This window comes from Polypterus senegalus, chromosome 13 (assembly GCF_016835505.1).
Source record: "Polypterus senegalus isolate Bchr_013 chromosome 13, ASM1683550v1, whole genome shotgun sequence".
Classification (NCBI taxonomy): Eukaryota; Metazoa; Chordata; class Cladistia; order Polypteriformes; family Polypteridae; genus Polypterus; species Polypterus senegalus.
Window position 1 is genome coordinate 217,639 of NC_053166.1, and position 15,787 is coordinate 233,425.

Sequence of the window (15,787 nt, forward strand, 5' to 3'; positions counted from 1 at the left end):
ATTTCTTAAGGAACATAAAAACATCGAATAAAAAACAGTTGGATATGCTGAACGTTTCGTTTAAAAGAGGCATATGAAACATGAAGGCGAGTCTGCGAGTTCGCGTTGCTCCCGGCGGCGCTTTTGACAAGTCCCGACACTTCCAAAACTGCGCACGTCCGGATCAGCGGAGGTCTGCCTGTCAGCTTGCCTGCCCTTCCTGTTTGTTTAAGATAACTTTATCGTTTGAAAGAACAAACTGTGGGCCTGGCTTTTAAAAAAAAAAAAAAGGATAAACAAGAGAAAAGCCAAATGGCTCCGACTTCACCACTTTGTTTGGTGTGATTTCCCCTGCAGTGTTTAACAAGAGATCGGTAGAGCTTAGCCGTAGACGTGCATTTCGTCCTGTCGTTAAATCGCGTTTTAAAATGTCGCCTTAAAGTTTGGTTTTGTGCGCAGGTGTGCTCTCGGAGTTCATCTCCGCTCCTTTGTTTTTTTAAAACTAATTCTGTGTCTGCGACTTTTTTTTTTTTGCTTTGCTTTTCCGTTAGCGCTAAAAACAAACCGAAAGTGCACGAGCCACCGGACTGCCCGCCACGCCGCGACTCTTATCAAATGCACCGTTATTTTTTCACCCATTTTATTAGCTGCCGACCGACTGACAGGAAAGCACAAACTAAATCGACACTCGTAAAGACACACGGAACTCATGCGGGGCCGCAGCCGCCGCACCCACCTCGTTGAAGGCAGACATTTATAAAAGCGAAGCGAGTAAGGGTTTCGAAATGCTCGGGCTGCTTGCGTGCACTTATTGAGACTCTTAAAAGTCAGCGACAAAGTTCCGTGTAAAGACCCCCCTCGCACACGTAAGAAGCGGTCCCTCTCCCCCTCCCCTTCTTACCCAGGTCACTTGGCAGCGCAGGGGTGGCCACCCCACACCGTTACACAGAGGACAACATCCGCTGCCTTCATAGACGTCTCGGCCAGCCAGAGGCGCCCTTCGCTTGTCCAGAAAGGGACGGCCAGTAGCGATAACCCAGCAGCCTGCCACTTGGTGCCCACAAGATGTCTACTCTTCGTCGCCCTCCCTTCTTTCCGTTAAGTGTGAACTTGAAGTCATCAGCTCTCCCTTGCGGTGGGTAACGATAAACGAACTACAAACATTTGGGCGGCGTCTGAATAGGAGAAGCCGAGACTTACGCAGCAAGGCACCGAGCTCACACCCGCTCAATCGCTCGCTCGCTCTTTCTTTCTACCTCCTCCTCCTTTTCCTCCTCCTCCTCTCCCTCTCTGTCTCTCTCTCTTTTTTTTTTTGTTCTGCTTTTAGTGGTAGGCTGTCACGTAATTGTTAGGCGACCAGCCGCTCGCTTTAGTGGGCCCGCAGTGCGTATGAAGTCCGATTTCACCTGGACAGCGGGATTTATTTGATCCCATAACTTCTCGGAATTCGTGAGGGGATAACTGAACCTTTCTTTCTTTCTGTCAGGGGTGGAAGGTACGGCAATCCTTCGGGGTCCGGTATTTTTTTTTTTATTATTATTATTATTGTTTTGGGGGTTTTTTTTCGGACAAATTGGCGTGATTCCATGTAAGCAAGGGGCGGTGGTGCTTACTTTTATAACCTTTAAAGGCAGGGAGAATCGTGAAAAACATTCGAAACAAGGCACTTGTACGCGAAACCGCTCGAGCCCCGTTATGAAGAAGAATCAGAAATAAATAAGTAAACTCCGAAGTGCTCGTGAAATTCGGGAAAATGAAAAGACAGGCGGTCTGTGCTAACCCTAAACTTATCGTAGTAACGTTTAGCCCCTCATCAATGAATCCAATTCGCTATTAAGTTCTTGTGACCCCTTAATTAAACAAATAGAGCAGTTATTTTTATACATTGCTGTTTTGTTAATAACAAAAGAATTCATAAACAGTGCCAAAACTTAAAGAATCAAAACTAAAACTTGTAAAAATTCTTATAACATTAGCTGGGTTACCCGGCTTCACCCAGGGAAGTCCACGTTATAAATTATAGTTGTGTCATTTTCTTTTTCTTTTATTTTATTGAAATCACACAACAACCATAGGACTGGCACATTTTGTTGGGCGGAGTGGCTTCCTCTCGTCCAGAATAGTTTAATGTTCTGATCTTATCTGCAACTTTATGGCAAATACCAATGTGAGGACTGAAATACCCATCAGCCATTGCACTGCTGCAGATGATGTCATCAGCTCTTATAATATTTAAATAACGAATGCAGAACATCATCAAAGGCAGCTACGAGTTTTTTTTACTCAACCACAGTTTCCATCCATCCATTATCCAACCTGCTATAGCCTAACTACAGGGTCACGGGGGTCTGCTGGAGCCAATCCCAGCCAACACAGGGTACAAGGCAGGAAACAAACCCCAGGCAGGGTGCCAACCCACCATGGAGGCAGATAACCATTTTGATAAATACTGGTAATTCCAGATGCCACTGATATAAAAGAAGTTGCCACATGTTATTAACAGCTGTGAGTTGTTTAGCCAGCCAGTCAGTCATATCCTAACACAGGGTCACGAGGATCTGCTGGAGCCAATCTCAGCCAACACAGGGTGCAAGGCAGGACGCCAGCCCACCGCAGGGCACACACACCGCAGACAATTTAGGACCGCCGATGCACCTAACCTGGGAGGAAACCCACGCAGAGAACATGCAAACTCCACGCAGGGAGGACCCGGGAAGCGAACCCAGGTCTCCTAACTGCAAGGCAGCAGCGCTACCCACTGTGCCACCGTGCCACCAATCACACAACATGTCATACAAATAAATCAATTTTTACAAAAATAAGATCAAAAACAAATCAACCCCCACCCCTGAGAAAGAGAACTAAGCCAGCAGAGTAAAACTTAAAGCTAGTAAAAATAAGTAAACAGATGAATTAATAAGTGAATGAAGACAAATGGAAAAGATAAAAAAAGGGGGGTGGGGGTGGTTTGAGAATCTGCTTCCTCAGTGCTTTAAAAGCTTATTCGGAGATAATGATTAAGGTTTTGATATATCCTGTAACTTTTTTTTTTTTTGGTGTAAATATGTATTATCTAACTGCCTTAACCTTTCTTGTTTCTATTTGTTTTATTTCATTCTGTCCGTTATTAGATGCAACTGAGAAGGCAAATTTCATGTTTTCTTGTGTAAACCTGACTAAATAAAGAAACCTTAAAGCTTATTCTAAAATGTTATTGATTAGGTCCTGCCAGGTTTCTGTCGTGTCATTTTCCAAACCACTTAATCCAGACCAGGGTGGGGTGCTGGAGCCTATCCCAGCTAGCATTGGCCACAAGGCAGGAACAAATCCTGGGCACCATGCCACACATCAAACACCCACTAAGGCTAATTTAGCAACACCAACTCACCTCACCTTCTTTAAACAGTTGCATGAAAAGCAGAGCACCAGGAGGAAACCCACACAGACACAGGGAGAACTTGCAGACTCCACACAGGGATGCCCCAGGACACGAATTTGGGTCTCCTAACTGCACTTCTACTGTGCCACCTCTCTGGTGTAGTGCTATCAGTTGTATCAAACGTTCTACATAACTAAGTACTTTTCTGTATACTGGTACAAAATTTGTATTGTTTTCATCCATACATCCATTTTCCAACCCGAACACAGGGGCCAATCCAAGCCAACACAGGGCGCAAGGCAGGAACCAATCCCGGGCCGGGTGCCAACCCACACACCAGAGGCAATTTAGAATCGCCAATGCACCTCACCTGCATGTCTTTGGACTGTGGAGAACATGCAAACCCACGCAGGGAGCACCTGGGCAGCGAACCCGGATCTCCCAACTGCGAGGCAGCAGCGCCACCACTGCGCCACCGTGCCGCCCATTTGTATTGTTTTTTTCTTTCTAATACACTACCGGTCAAAATGGTTTAGAACACAGTGGCGTAGCTAGGGTCGGCGGCGGGCGCGGTCTGCCCCGGGCAGCACATTTTTAGAGGTGGCATTACTGGCCAAAAGGCTCAGTAAAATTTGTGTGTAAGCAGCAGGGTTCGGACACATATCACTCATGAATGAAAGAAGTAAAATTCTCAGATTTTTATCCACAAATGCTTCAAAAATATTTTTCAGACCGTCCTTCTGTGACAGCATCAGGAACAGCAGTTGGAATTTATGAGGCAATAACAAAAGTAAACATTAACATTACACCGATAAGAAATTCTAGGAAGATAAACAGCTAATATACAATTTATAATTTCATTTCGTTATCAATCCGAATGCGTTCCTGCTCATCCCCACCTACCACTTGTACACTACACTGGTTCTGCTTGTCGCAGTTTAATTATATTAAACTAATAATCAGAACACGGTTTATCAGGGCGTCTATACTATATTCTGGTCTAGTTGATGCTTATAAATAATTATATGTGAACAAGTATTGCTGTTTCTCTGTATATGAATAAATCTAGCCAAATGAATCTTCATTTTTCTCTATACGTCCTTTTAATTTTCAATTTAAATAGAGTAAAATATTCAGATATGTTGGAGGGCGGCACATTGAAGCCCCGCTTTGTGACTTTGACTCTGCCAGATCTCCTCCTATCAGAGTTTCTTCCAGTTGCCTTTGGATTGCGTAGGACGCCTCTGGACTCGCTGACACTTTGATGTTTTTTATTTGCAGTTTCTTGAAATGAAAGGCCTACACTTGTAAGGGTAATAACACTCCGTCTCATTTCATTTGTGTCCTAACTGCACTTCTACTGTGCCACCTCTCTGGTGTAGTGCTATCAGTTGTATCAAATGTTCTACATAACTAAGTACTTTTCTGTATACTGGTACAATATCTGTATTTTTTCTTTCTTTCTTTCTTTCTAATACATTACCGGTCAAAAGTTTTAGAACACCTCAGTTTTTCCAGTTTTTATGGAAATGCATGCTGTTTAATGCCTTAATGTTTCATGAAATTAAAGAACAGAAGACATAAACAATGGCAAATAAAAAAAAAATAAGTCAAGGAATCATTATATCATTATATTATCTGTATGAAATTGTACTGAAATATTTGATTCATTAAAGTAGCCTGCACCTTTTGCTGATATAACAGCCAACAGTATCTATCTATCTATCTATCTATCTATCTATCTAGTGCCTTTCTATCTATCTATCTATCTATCTATCTATCTATCTATCTATCTATCTATCTATCTATCTATCTATTATATAGTGCCTTTCATATCTATCTATCTATCTATCTATCTATCTATCTATCTATTATATAGTGCCTTATCTATTATATATATCTATCTATCTATCTATCTATCTATCTATCTATCTATCTATCTATCTATCTATCTATCTATCTATCTATCTATCTATCTATCTATCTATCTATCTATCTATCTATCTATCTCTTATATAGTGCCTTTTATCTATCTATCTATCTATCTATCTATCTATCTATCTATCTATCTATCTATCTGACCACACCGGCTGGGGACATTCAGAAACTTGCCTCCTGATTGGCTGCTGATGTCCTATCAGAGTTTCTTCCAGTTGCCTTTGGATTGCGTAGGACACCTCTGGACTCGCTGACACTTTGATTTTTCTTATTTGTTGTTTCTCTAAACGAAAGGCCTATACTTGTAACGGTAATAACACTCTGCCTCATTTCATTTGTTTATTGCCATTTTCTTGCCTTTCTACAGTGTCATTTGTCCAAGTGGTACTTCACAGGGTGTCTGTTCCAACTCTGCACTTACTCTTTAAGGCACACAGAAGGGTTTTTAAGTAATCGACAGAAGTTAGGACACCAGTGCAAATTGTTTGCAAGGCTATGTTTACTTGAATTGTTGCAGAACATCTGTACGTTGTAACTTATTAGTTGTTCCCTGAAGAAGGCCCATATGTGTAATATTGTGAAATTTCCCTGTTTTCGGTTTTTGCTAGCCTCAACTTTAAATGTAAGCCTCTGGCAGTTTACTGTTTCCTGTGGTAAAGTGAGGTCCGTGGCTGAGTGCCATTTTAAATAAATAATCGCCGCACTCGCAACTTTAAGGAGGGGCATTGTAGCGTGCCGGGAACGGTTCCCAGGCGCGAAGTGGTAAGGGCGTTTGCTCACATATTGTATCACAGTACAGGTGCGGTGTCGCCCGTGGCCATAATTGATGCCGGGATCTGCTAATTGTAGCACCTATGCCACATCCCAATTTTAAAAGGGAAAAGTGCAAGTGCTAGAGAGAAAAAAGAAAGAAAGAAAGAAAGAGGGAAGAAATAATGACAGAGGTTATGGAGAGAAGAAGGCAGGAGGCCGTAAAAGCCTGTGCGTGAGCGAGCGAGCGAGCGAACAAGAGAGAAGGAGAGCGCTGGTGAGAGAAGGCTGGCAGCTGGGATGAGAGCCCTGGTAGAGTGTTTGGGCCGACACTCGGGGCGGATGGATTGGGTCACTCCCGCTGAGCATTTCGGAGGAGCAGGAGTGACCAGGATTATGGACGGCTGTCCGCAGAATGCAGCTGAGGTCGAGTAGGCTTGGGAGGGAGAGCCCTAGTGTGAGTGCTCTGGTTGCAGGGGAATCCGAGTCTCAGTCCGGCAAGGGAGCTGTACATAGTCAGGGGACAGAATGTAACTGGACCAGAGGAAGGTGGGCTACACCTGCGGATAGGGCGACTCCCTTGTTGGTCTATATGGGAGAAGTAGCGCAGCCGCCAGTTAAAAGGGAGAAGGCACCGGGTTTTTTTTTTTTTTTATAAAAGGATGACTTCCTGCTATGGTTTTTAACCTCGTTTTAAAGGATTTATTTATTGCTTTTAACCTCTACTGTTTTCACATGTTTTTATCCATCCATTATCCAACCTACTATATCCTAACTACATATGAGCCAATCCCAGCCAACACAGGGTGCAAGGCAGGAAACAAACCTCAGACAGGGCGAGCACACACACACACCCCAAGCCCACACTAGGGACAATTTCGGATCGCAAATCCACCTAACCTGCATGTCTTTGGACTGTGGGAGGAAACCCACGCAGACACGGGGAGAACATGCAAACTCCACGCAGGGAGGACCCAGGAAGCAAACCCAGTTCACATGTTTTTATGGATTATCAATTTCTGGAACTTTTAGCACTGCACCGTGGACACTGTTTTTGCACTTTTGCACCCTTCCCATTGCTTCACGTGGTGTCCTCATTTGCCAGCTCATTTGGTTACATTAATCGACGGTGTTGGGTTCGAGCAGCTCCCAAAAGAGAAGAGGGAGCAAGGAGCAGGACCCACACCATCACACTTCCCTTTTCACCATTTTAGGTCATTCATTGCATTTCATCCGATTAAATTTAAAGAAAAACTAGAAACGCCGAGGTATTCTGTAATGAAACATCAAGTCCAGTTCTGAAAGTCTCTAGAAGTCCTACTGTCCACCACACTATTTTGTCTCATGTTTCAAACATTTATGGGTCTTTGTGCTAAAACGTTTGACCGATAGTGTATTATTAGTTCACTTGAGTTGTTTACTGTTGAACTTCCTCCATACACTCCTTGCATGTGTTGGTGTGATGGAGGTCGCAGCAGAACTTCATATTAAAATTAAGTTACAAAGTTGATTTTAAAGTTCACGCATTTCAAGCTAAAAACTGCTTAGAATCTCGAATCTCCATTAACATCAAAGCTGAAAATTCATACTACCGCAATGGGTTTAAATAAATGTCTACCAATCAAAAAAAAAAAAAAAAAGTTACTAATGGACTTTGTGGACGCCTCTACTCGTGGCTGCTGGACGTGTGAGCAAAGCAAATACAGGCGTGGGCTGACAAGAGTGCAAAGGTTAACTCGTGGAGAAACCCACCTCTGTTAATCAGGCTCCTCAGAGGCCCATAACCTGATTTCTGTAACCGGAATAAGGGTTTACATGGCATTTTAGAAATCAGATTTCTGTGAATAATCGGGTTATTGAAGCACATGGAAATACACCTAATGAAACTGTGGTTGCTGTGGTGGGCTGGCGCCCTGCCCGGGGTTTGTTTCCTGCCTTAGCGCCCTGTGTTGGCTGGGATTGGCTCCAGCAGACCCCCGTGACCCTGTAGTTGGGATATAGCGGGTTGGATAATGGATGGATGGATGGAAACTGTGATTGAGTACAAAAAACACGTAGCTACCTTTGATGATGTTCTGCATTCGGTATTTAAATATTATAAGAGCTGATGACGCCATCTGGAGCAGAGCAATGGCTGATGGGTATTTTAGTCCTCACATTGGTATTTGCCATAAAGTTGCAGATAAGATCAGAACCTTAAAATAACCTGGACGAGAAGAAGCCACTCCGCCTAACAAAATTTGCCAGTCCTGGCCACTTAATTCTTGTAATGAAACATCAAGTCCAGTTCTGAAAGTCTGTAGAAGTCCTACTGTCCACCACACTATTTTGTCTCATATTCCAAACATTTATGGGTCTTTGTGTGAAGGAAAACTTCTTAATGTTTGTGCATAATTTACTCTTAACCCGTTTCCAGCTGTGTCCCCGTGTTGTTGATGAACTCATTTTAAAGTCACCATCTCGATCCACAGGACTACTTCCCTTCATCATTTTAAACACTTCAATCATGTCATCTCTTAATCTTCTTTTGCTGAAACTGTAAAGGCTCAGCTCTTTTAATCTTTCCTCATAACTCATCCCCTGTAGTCCTGGACTCGGCCTTTGTTGTTCTTCTCTGGACCTTCTCTAGTGCTGCTATGTCCTTTTTGTAGCCTGGAGACCCAAACTGCACACAGTACTCCAGATGAGGCATCACCAGTGTGTAATAAATCTTGAGCAGAACCTCCTGGGACTTGAACTTCACACATCAAGGCGCTATATAACCTGACATTCTGTGAGCCTTCTTAATGGTCTCTGAACACTGTCTGGCGGTCGATAGTGTCGAGTTCACTATGACTCCTAAATCCTTCTCATAAGGTGTACTCTCGATTTTCCGACCGCCCATTGTGTATTCAAATCTCACATTTTTACTTTCTACGTGTAATACTTCACATTTGCTGACATTACGTTTTATTGTCCACAAGTCTGCCCAAGCCTGTCTGCTGTCCAAGTTCCTCTGTGATGATTCAATGGATTCTCAATTATCTGCTAATCCTCTGAGAAGGTATAATCTACAAACCTAACCAGCTTGTTATTTATATTCCAATCCACATCATTTATATGTATTAAAAATAGCAGCGGCCTTAGCATGGACCCCCACTGGACACCACTCTTAAATCAGCAAATTCTAATAAGGTTCCTTACTCCATCACTCTCTGCTATGCAGAACAATGGCGGTGGCATATGCATATGCAGCAGCTCAACACTCCACAAAACGACGCTCTTTAATTAGCATTTTGTTAGTTTATTTATAACCGTGAGTCACATATGCACAGGTGTACATCAAATACAGCCGACACAAATTGATACGAATTGGCTCTGCGCATAGCAGATGTGTTTTTGACAAGGAGCACCCGGATCACAACATCCCAATAGAGCTATAGTCAGACTGCTGGAGTCTCCATGGATTACAGCCAGAAGGCAATGGAGGCAGCATAGAATGAGGAAGCAAAAACACGACTGCCAGGCCGGTCAACGTGCTAGACTACCAGTCAACCTGCATAAACCTCCACTGCCATGTCTCTTCATCTCCACCTCAAAATCGCTCCCATATAAAACAGAGGAGCTGGAAATTACCATCTCCATGCAGAAGGACATCTCGGACTGCTACATTATGGTCATTACGGAGACGTGACTCAACCTGACGGTTCCAGATGAGGCTATTAAACTGGCGGGCTGCGTAGCACACCGAGCCGCAGAACTAGAGACTTCAGTAAGTGCAGAAAGGGGGGAACTGTGTGTATGCACAAACAATAACTGGTTTAACAAATGCTAAGATCACGGATACGCACGATCTTACAGACAGACCTCAGTATGTGCGTCTCGGGAACTGCAGCTCTGACATTGTGGTCAGCAGCACAGGAGCGCCACAGGGGACTGGACTTTCTCTGGTCCTGTTCAGCCAACATACATCGGACTTCCAGTCCTGCCACGTGCAAAAGTTCACAGACAATACTGTGATCGTGGGCTGCATCAGGAGTGGGCAGGAGGAGGAGTATAGGAACCTAATCAAGGACTTTGTTAAATGGTGGGACTCAAACAACTGAACACCAGCAAAACCAAGGAGCTGGTGGTGGAGTTTAGGAGGACCAGGCCCCTCATGGACCCCATGATCATCAGAGGTGACTGTGCAGAGGGTGCAGACCTACAAATACCTGGGAGTGCAGCTGGATGATAAATTGGACTGGACTGCCAATACTGATGATCTGTACAAGAGAGGACAGACCCGACTATACTTCCTTAGAAGGCTGGCGTCCTTCAACATCTGCAATAAGATGCTGCAGATGTTCTATCAGATGGTTTTGGTGAGCGTCCTCTTCTACGCAGTGGTGTGCTGGGGAGGCAGCATAAAGAAGAGGGACGCCTCACGCCTGGACAAACTGGTGAGGAAGGCAGGCTTTATTGTAGGCATGGAGCTGGACAGTTTGACATCCGTGGCAGAGCAACGGGCACTAAGCAGACTCCTGTCAATCATGGAGAATCCACTGCATCCACTGAACAGGATCATCTCCAGACAGAGGAGCAGCTTCAGGGACAAACTGCTGTCACCGTCCTGCTCCACTGACAGACTGAGGAGACCCCACACTATGCGACTCGGGGGGGGTAAACGTTAACATTATACAAAGTTATTGTCTGTTATACCTGCATTGTTATCACTCTTTAATTTAATATTGTTCTTTATCAGTATGCTGCTGCTGGAGTATGGGAATAAGTATCTATCTATCTATCTATCTATCTATCTATCTATCTATCTATCTATCTATCTATCTATCTATCTATCTATCTATCTATCTATCTATCTATCTATCTATCTATCTATCTATCTATCTATCTATGCTCTCTGGACTTCGACTATGTGTCACTAAAATGTCATCAATTCTGTTTGCCAAGATAAGTTATTATAGTCACCGCTGTATACTGAACATACAGTACCTCCAAATGCTAACACTACATTTGCCTTGGGCTTTCGGCTAACTGCCATTAGCAACAACAGAATGCCCACCTAGACAGCGTGTCTGTAATAGCAGGTGACTTTAACCAGGCAAATTTAAATTCTACATGTCCAGTGCCCCATGAGAGGAAGAAACACACTTGAATATGTGTACAGTAACCTCAAGTATGGGTGTAAAGCATGACCGCTCCCACATCTGGGCCAGTCTGACCACATCTCTCTTTTTTCTCTTTTTTTAGCTCCAGTATACAGACCACTTATCAACACGGTCAAACCAACTGAGAGAAACATACAGGTGTGGCCGGAGGGAGCTTCTGAGCAACACCAGGACTGCTTCAGCAGCACTGACAGGACTGTATCTGAAGATGACAATATTGATATATACACACCTCTAATGTACCGTGTTATATAAAGAGCTGCATAGACAATGTCACTATAACAGAACAAATCCGTGCTTCCTCCAGCAATAAGCCATGGATGACAAGAGATAAACGACTCCTGCTAAAAGCTCGCAATAAGGTTTTCCACTCTGGTGATGAACAGCAGTACAGCATTGTAAGGTCGAAGCTGAAGAGGGGCATTAGAGATGACAAAGCAGTCTACCAGACTCAGACTCCCACCATGCACATCACTAAACAAAATAGTAATACCAACAAAGCTACCAGCAGCAGCAGTTCCTCTCTGGCATTGCAGCTTAACAAGTACCGTCATGACCGCCATTCCAGCTCCAGATACCAAGAGCCAGGTACTCACTATACAGCCTGCTGATGTTAGATGCACATTCCGGAATATCAAATTACGAAAGCAACCGACACAGGTGGTGTCCCAGGATGGGTTCTCAGAGACTGTGCTGGGGAGGTATTTACAATTATCTTCAATTGATCACTATCACAGTGCACTGTTCCTACCAGCCTGAAGACATCTATCATAGTACCAGTTCCAAAGCCGACTGCAGTAACCAGCCTCAATGATTACACGGCCAGTAGCATTAACCCCGGTAATCATGAAGTGTCTGGAAACACTGGTCCTCAAGTACATCAAGGCTGCTCTCCCACTTACTCTAGACCCTCACCAATACACATACAGATCCAAAAGGTCAACAGACGACACCATTTTTGCTGTCCTCCACACTGTACTGTTCCACCAGGAACAGCGAGTGACATATGCACGGCTGATGTTTTTGGATCACAGTTCTGCTTTTAATACCATCATAACCAGCAGACTGTTTTCTAAGATGTCCAGCCTAGGCCTCTAGCATAACATCTACCTGTGGATGCTGGAATTTATAACAAACCGGTCACAGTCAGTCAGGATGGGCCCTCCCACCACTGCTCCCACCTTGTCATTCAGCATTTGAGCCCCACAAGGTTGTGTGTTGAGCCCTTTCCTTTACTCTCTGTATACATATGTCTGCATACCAGCCCACAACACCAATGTCATTATCAAATTGGCAGACAATACAACAACAGTAGGGCTGATCACTGATGGAGCCGAGTCTGCCTACATGGAGGAGCTGCAAAGACAAGATAGACTGGTGCATAGAGAATAACTTGATACATAACACTGATTATTGACTTTAGGAAGAAGCAAGAGGACCACAGCCACTGTATATAAACAGTGACAGAGTGGAGAGAGTCTCAAGTTTTAGGTTCTTGGGTACCTCCATCTCAGAAGATCTCACATGGACAATAAACACAAACTCACTGGTTGATAAAAACACAACAGCGAATTTACTTCCGGAGAATCTCAGGAAGGTTGAACTGTCACTAAAGCTTCTGGTGTCTTTCTACCTTTACTCCATTGAGAGGGTCCTGATTCATGGGATACTTGTGTGATACAACAACAGATCAGCAGCGAACAAACAGGCTCTGCAGAGAATCATAAAAACAGAAGAGAAAATCACCTACCTACAAGTTTGCCTACTTTGGAAATCATCTACACCTCTTGATGTCTGCGGAAGACATCCAGCATTGAAAGGACTTGTATCAGCCAGCAGACAAACTGTTTGAACTTCTCCATCCATCCATCCATCCATTACCCAACCTTCTATATCCTAACTACAGGGTCACGGAGGTTTGCTGGAGCCAATCCCAGCCAACACTGGGCACAAGGCAGGAAACAAACCCCGGACAGGGCACCAGCCCATCACAGTGTTTGAACTTCTCCCCTCAGGGAAGTAATAGAGATCCATTAGTCCACGGACCACATGGCTGATGCACAGTTTCTACCCCAAAGTGATGGCTGCACTATTGCTACACTAAATTCTGTACTGAAATCACACGCCTTATAGACGTAATTGTGAAATATCATATTCATCATTACTATATACTTATTAGCTTAACTTGTGCAATATTTAAAAAAAAAAACGTATTTTTTGCATATGCTGAGACTTGTGCAATGTGTGAGCTGTGTATGTGAGAATATTAGATGTTGCCACACACGTCCGCAGGGGAGGCAGCTGCAGAGTCTAAATGAGAGTAATTCCATGCCAGACCAGGGGGTGGCGGAGTGCGCTGACCTTTTTTCTCGCTTTTCTCGTCTTTGAAAACATTCCATAGTCCACCTTCATCGCCCGAAAAGGGTCACCAGTATAACCCTTTCCTAAAATAGGTTTAGCCCATTAGTCGCTGGGTTGGCATCTCCTATCTATAGAAAAAGACACTGCATTCAGATTAGACAACAAAGATGTCATCAACAGCTTTTCCAATCGGAAGGCAAGAAAAATGGATTTTCGTCTCTGAACCTGGAAACCAGTAAGAGATTTCATGATGATACCTCTACGTTAATTTCATACTTCCTTTCGAAACACTGAAACTCAAATTTTATTTCTAGGCCATAAACATTAATGCACAAAAACATGATAACCGGCTGACATGACATCAAGGTGACTTATGACGATGACATCCTGCATATCGAGACTCAGAGTATACTTGCAATTTGGGTCTTTTTCTAGAAGAAGCCCAGCTGACTTCAGCATGTCACATTCTCACTGACCTGGTATTGTCAAGAATTATGAATTGCACTTTTTTAATAGATTATATCGTAATATTTTGATAAGGTCCATGCGTTATCTTGCAAAAATTTAGCTGAACACTGCAATGAGTAAATTCTGTGTATGTTAACATTATTTTTATTAAATTCACGTGCAAGTTTATACAGTCCACACATACCGGTAACAGCGTTTGACGTAAGCGGCCACTCGTAGGGTTGGTCAGGCCTCACACACCCCTAAGGCCGCCTCTGAATTAGGTTACAACAAAAAAGAAAAAGTCTGCAGTCATTAATTCTGTATTTTAAAAATTACTTTTGATTATTTCTTTTCTAATTACAATGACTTATTTCTTTTGATTTTCTAACCCTAACTCTAACTACGGGCTATTATTTTTTTCTTAACAAAACAGCAACTCATTTTAGGTTATGGTTATGAAATTCGGGCGCTACTATAAAAATAACTTGTTTAATAAAAATACACATGCGGTTTTTGAAAAGGCTTCTTAATTTCATATTATGCTTTAGATAAACACAGGTAGTGTAGTGTACATGTGCGTCCAGGAGACAACCTCAGTGCTCATTTAATGTAATTTACTGTTACGCTCTGAGCCAGAGGGAGGCGCTATTGTCTAAGGCTGTTTCTATTCTAACACATGCAGAAAAGATGATTGACATCTCCTCTGTCTCTGACATCACTGCGGCATTGACCCCACCCCTTCCGGCTTGCTGACATCATAGCTGGCTCTGACGCCATCTTGGGACGGTCTGAAGAAGACTCGCGGCTGAACAAGACAAATTTTGATTGTTGCAAATGTTTTTCTGTTTGACCAAACAATGCAGTGGGTACGGAAAGTATTCAGACCCCCTTCAGTTTTTCACTCTTTGTTATATTGCAGCCATTTGCTAAAATCATTTAAATTAATTTTTTCCCTCATTAATGTACACACAGCACCCCATATTGACAGACAAAAAAAAAGAATTTTTGAAATTGTTGCAGATTTATTAAAAAAGAAAAACTGAAATATCACCTGGTCCTAAGTATTCAGACCCTTTGCTCAGTATTTAGTAGAAGCCCCCTTTTGAGCTCATACAGCCAGGAGTCTTCTTGGGAAAGATGCAACAAGTTTTTCACACCTGGATTTGGGGATCCTCTGCCATTCCTCCTTGCAGATCCTCTCCAGTTCTGTCAGGTTGGATGGTAAACGTTGGTGGACGGCCATTTTTAGGTCTCTCCAGAGATGCTCCATTGGGTTTAAGTCAGGGCTCTGGCTGGGCCATTCAAGAACAGTCACAGAGTTGTTGTGAAGCCACTCCTTCGTTATTTTAGCTGTGTGCTTAGGGTCATTGTCTTTTGGAAGGTAAACCTTCGGCCAGTCTGAGGTCCTTAGCACTCTGGAGAAGGTTTTTGTCCAGGATATCCCTGTATTTGGCCGCATTCATCTTTCCCTCGATTGCAACCAGTCGTCCTGTCCCTGCAGCTGAAAAACACAAGTGATGAGCCGTGCCTGGTTGTCTCCACACATACCACTTAGAAAGTTCTATCTTGGTCTCATCAGACCAGAGAATTTTATTTCTCACCATCTCAGAGTTCTTCAGGTGTCTTGTAGCAAACTCCAAGATAGAACTTTTTGGCCTTAATTCTAAGCGGTATGTGTGGAGACAACCAGGCACTGCTCATCACTTGTCCAATACAGTCCCCACAGTGAAGCATGGCGGTGGCAGCATCATGCTGTGGGGGTGTTTTTCAGCTTCAGGGACAG

The 15,787-nt window shown here is 43.5% G+C and overlaps 1 protein-coding gene and 1 long non-coding RNA gene across 2 annotated transcripts in view; one reads left to right on the forward strand and one right to left on the reverse strand.

Annotated features, from left to right (window-relative positions):
• LOC120542143 overlaps positions 1 to 15,787 on the reverse strand; it is a 165,585-nt gene that overhangs the window by 76,481 nt on the left and 73,317 nt on the right. The gene's annotated exons all lie outside the window — the stretch shown is intronic.
• On the forward strand, positions 1,160 to 14,518 carry LOC120542144. The gene is made up of 2 exons (XR_005636159.1): positions 1,160 to 1,474; positions 11,276 to 14,518. It is a non-coding gene; the product is annotated as an uncharacterized LOC120542144 (long non-coding RNA).